A 5,009-nucleotide genomic window follows, 5' to 3' on the forward strand; every position below is an offset into this window, starting at 1 on the left:
TGAGCATGAAGCAAACAGAAAAACAGGCCGGCTATTGTATTTCCTCATAGCTCTTATAAAACCAAGGAATGGGTGCAGCCATTACTCGAGGTAAAAGTCAAACACTGCTATGAATTTTCTCATCTCTTTGCCATTATACAAAATTCACAACACCATGGACTAGAAATGAAATGCAATTGCAATTTGAGAGCTGCTTCCTCATATGATTACTAGGCAACACAATATCATTTGATAATTTCCATTGATTGAACTGAATGTTCACAATTTAGTTTAATTGTGTATCTAAACAAGCTCTTGATCTTTTAATTGAGATAATACTGTTCTATCAATACCTGTTGAGCAAGAGCTTAGATTTCTTCATCTTTGGTTTGTCTATATAACCATAAGAAACTTTCAATTCAAGCTTATGTTTAGATTAGCACGACTAATAATTTGATACATTTGGATGGAAACATGAAGATGGAAAATGAAGCAAGTTGCTAGATTGGGAGAAGCACTTCAACATCATCTTAAGGATCGATGGAGGCCTTCTGTATCTTCACCAAGATTTGAGGTTGATACTTAAGCCATTGCAATATAATTTCTACAAATAGCTTTACATCAAGATCTAAATTAATGACAGTTTTTGTTTTATTTCTTGTAATAAGTTGCTAGATTGGGAGAAGCACTTCAACATCATCTTAAGGATCGATGGAGGCCTTCTGTATCTTCACCAAGATTTGAGGTTGATACTTAAGCCATTGCAATATAATTTCTACAAATAGCTTTACATCAAGATCTAAATTAATGACAGTTTTTGTTTTATTTCTTGTAATTGATTTTTTATTGTATTTGATTTTTCAAAGTTTATTGATTTGGTATTATCTTTCTTCTCAGTTATTGTCATTGATTTTTTTTAGAGACTACGAACCACCAACATCTCAATCACAATGGTCCATGCATATCGTTGCCACACACACACACACACACATATATGGTGGTGGATCTACATGCAAATACTATCTACTCTTTGTTATAATTACTCAATTCAAATATAGAATAAGAAACCCCCCACAAACCAAAAAACAAAAAAGATTTATTATGAAAATCAGTGGCGAAAAATTAAGGATTTGGTTTGGCCACACAAACACTAATTGAAATGAGAAAAAATGGTTGTTTTCATCCACAAATTAAGTTATTAAGAAAGCTCATCATTTTTTTTTCTTTGATTGTGGTTAAATCTTCTCTCTTGATCTACTTTGACTAGTTGGAAATTCAATCACCCATCCCGCCATTCTCACTGTCTAGAAAGGCGGCAACAATCCTGTGACTGGAGAATCGCACCGGCGTCTCATTTTATCAAGTATCTCATTTCTTTGTAGCTACATTTCTTTTCAATTGTTGGAATGCCAATTGCTAGCATAAATTGAGATCCGTAGCTGTTCATCAAGTGGGCCACACGAAGGATGCTGTCCAACTAAAAAATCAGGCTAGTTTACATTTCAAGTAGGTTACACCGGCACGAAAAATGGACAGCTAAAAATGAATAAGAATCTGACATGTTTTATTATACGTATTGTATATAGGTTTTTCTGCAGGCATTTGTTTTTAAAGTAATAAATTTATCATTTATCAGTTTGGTATTCACTTAAATCGAGAAAATTTTGTCTTCAGCAATTTTGTTATTATATGCTTTCTTATTGCAATACGGGTTGCTGCAACTCCGATGGCAATTTTACCAATGAAATCTGCGAAGAAGGGTTCATACTTTTTGTGCTCGTTTTATTTATTTTTCTATTGATTTTTATTTTTGAGAATTAGTTAGAGCATTAAGTTTGGCGATTTTCAGGAAAGAGGCATCCAGAGGAGTCCTATTGAGAAACAATTTGCTACCAAAAAGCTGAAGAGAGAAGTAGAGGAAACATTCGAGAAGCAGAAGAGTGGCAAAAAGTCAAAAGCTTCTTTTGAGGTGGCACTAAAGAAGATGCCTGAAACCAGCACTTTTGAGGATGTTTCTTCGTCTGAGTCGGAAAAAGAGGTTTGCTCGATTGAAGCAGATTGTGTTTTCCTTTATGCCAAAGCACATGTTCTATGCTTGGGGGCTTTTTGATGAGGGAAAGAAAATGTTCAGTAGTATTTTTCTCTCACTGTTGGGTTTGCCCTGCAAATACAATACTTAGCAACAACTTGTGATTTTGTGGTTTGTGGCATGAAACAGACACTGTATTTGATTAAATGATTGAATGACTGACTATGCACAAATTTATGAATGGGTTAAAATAAATGATTTAGCCTCAGTTATTGAGAACTGAGATTAAAAAGTGAATTTAGCCTCAGTTGATGTCAACAAAGGCTAAATCTATCTTTAGTTTCAGTTTTGCCTCAATTACCTAAACTGAGACTACAAATCCCGTGGCTAAAGGCTTTAGCCTTGGTTATTAAGAACCGAGGTTAAAAATAGATTTAGCTTCAATTGGAGGCAACCGAGGCTAAATTTGGATTTAACCTCGGTTTGAAACAATGGAGGCAAAAAATAGATTTAGCTTCACTTGAAGAACCGAGGCTATAAGCCGTTTTAGCCTCAGTTGCTAAAACTGAGGCTAAAGCCTTTAGCCACGGGGGTTTCAACATCGGTTTGGATAACTGAGGCAAAACAAAGGCTAAAGGCTTTAACCTCAGTTTTTAATCTTTTTAGCCACAGTTTTTAACCGAGGCTAAAGCCCCCTTTTCTTATAGTGTGAATATGCAATTTATGCTCAATAAGTCCACATATCGGTACGGTTTCGCTCTGGAAAATCACCGGGGTCTATTACACTCCAAACCAGATTGCCGCCCATCGCTCGCAACAAGGTGAGTGGAAGAGACCTCACTATCCGCCTGCCAATATCGGGCCCGGCTCGTCAATAGCGGACCCATTCCTCGAGCTGGTCAAACTCAGCCTAGCATTGCCCCCTAATCTCGGGCAGGTAAGGCCGTACCCCCTTCCAACCGACCACGATACAGTGGGAGACGCGGCCTAACGGTATACGGCCCTCATGCGCTCATGCATCCGCCCTCATGCGCTCATGCATCCACTCGGTCTAGACGTTGGAGCAACCTCTGGAACCAAGAGGGTTTAGGGACTTTTATCCAGGAATATCTATAGCACCCCATGTAGAACAGACTTCCGGTGTCCCATCTGACCATCCACAAAATACCTGTGGAGGCTATGGCCCTGATGTCACTAGGGCGTACGGTGGTCATGTCACACAAATGCGAGATGCATGAGTCACACAGTCCAATCATGCATCAATTTTACACATGTCGTGCTCTCATGTGAGGCAACTCCGCCTATCAGGAAGCTCCATGAACAACCTACCCTATAGCATATGCAATGGTCAATCACATCTCATAACAAACACGCAAATGATGCGTATGGGCATGTATCATGATGCTATGCTGTCATATACTCATAATCAGTATCAAGAACTGACATTGACAATCGATCTCGACAATGTGGACATTTAACCAGCATTACCCTCAAGGAATGACCCACATAAAGCCTAATATATAGTAGACTCATGGCCTCACACAAGGACCTAATATATAACACCATGGGCCTTACTCAAAGGCCACATATACACAACAGGTGGGCCCTGCTCATAGGCTTCAAATACATGAAATGTGAGCCCTACACGTGGGTCACGAATATATCAAATGCGTCATACATCATGGACCTAATACATATCACAATGGCCTTGCCCATAGGCCACAAATACACCACAATGGGCCTTGCCCATGGGCTATGAATACATCACAGTAGGCCTCGACTACGGTTCGCATATATATCATATAGGTCTCGACAATCAGAATTGACACTCGGAATCGGCCTCAACAATCAGGATCGATCGATAATCAAAATCGGTAAATTGGTCACGATAATCAGCCTCGACAATTGGGATCAATCGATAATCAAAATCGGTAAATCGGTTACGATAATCAGCCTCGATCGCTAATCAGAATCGGCAAATCGGTCACGACAATCAGATCGATCGATAATTAGAATCGGCAAATCGGTCACGACAATCGGGATCGATCGATAATTAGAATTGACAAATCGGTCACGATAATCGGGATCGATCGATAAACAGAGTCGGCAAATCTATCATAACAATCGGGATCGATCGATAATCAGAGTTGGCAAATCGGTCGCGATAATCGGATCGATTGAAAATCAGAATCGACAAATCGGTCACGACAATCGGGATCGATCGATAATTAAAGTCGGCAAACCGGTCACGTCAATCAGCAATCGGTCACGGCAATTGAAATCGATCGATAATCAGAATCAGCAAATCAGTCATGATAATCGGGATCGATCGATAATCAGAGTCAGCAAATCAGTCACGACAATCGGGATCGATCAATAATCAGATTCGGCAAATCGGTCACGTCAATCAGCAATCGGTTACGACAATCGAAATCGATCAATAATCAGAATTGACAAACTGGTCATGTCAATCAGAATCAGCAAATCGGTCACGTCAATCGAAATCGATCGATAGTCCGAATCGGTAAATCGGTCATGTCAATCGAAATCAGCAATCGGTCACGACAATCAGGATCGATCGATAATCGAAATTGACAAATCGGTCACGTCAATCAGAATCGGCGATCGGTTATGACAATCGAAATCGATCGATAATCGGAATCGGCAAATCGGTCATGATAATCGACCTTGATCAATAATCGACCTTGATGAGGATGGGCCTAACAAGGTCTAAGGGAAGGTCACAATGTGGGCATTTAACCATCATTACCCATCAACGTAGACATTCAACCAACATTGCTCCCAATGAGTGACCCACATAGGGTCACACATACAGTGGGCCCACGGCCTCATACAAGGGTCTAATATATATCACAATGGGCCGAATATACGGGCCTAGTATACATCATCATGGGCCACGACCCATGGTCCTCAAATACATCATAATGGGCTACAATCCATGGGCCCCAGGTACAATGAGTGGGCTGCATTAATGGGCCAC

At 40.0% G+C, this 5,009-nt stretch overlaps 1 long non-coding RNA gene across 1 annotated transcript; it reads left to right on the forward strand.

Moving 5' to 3' along the window:
- Nucleotides 1-1,083: 1,083 nt before the first annotated feature.
- Nucleotides 1,084-2,126, forward strand: LOC131229578 (uncharacterized). The gene is made up of 2 exons (XR_009163452.1): nucleotides 1,084-1,739; nucleotides 1,829-2,126. It is a non-coding gene; the product is annotated as an uncharacterized LOC131229578 (long non-coding RNA).
- Nucleotides 2,127-5,009: the final 2,883 nt, after the last annotated feature.

The sequence above is a fragment of the Magnolia sinica genome, chromosome 2 (genome assembly GCF_029962835.1).
Source record: "Magnolia sinica isolate HGM2019 chromosome 2, MsV1, whole genome shotgun sequence".
Taxonomy (NCBI): Eukaryota; Viridiplantae; Streptophyta; class Magnoliopsida; order Magnoliales; family Magnoliaceae; genus Magnolia; species Magnolia sinica.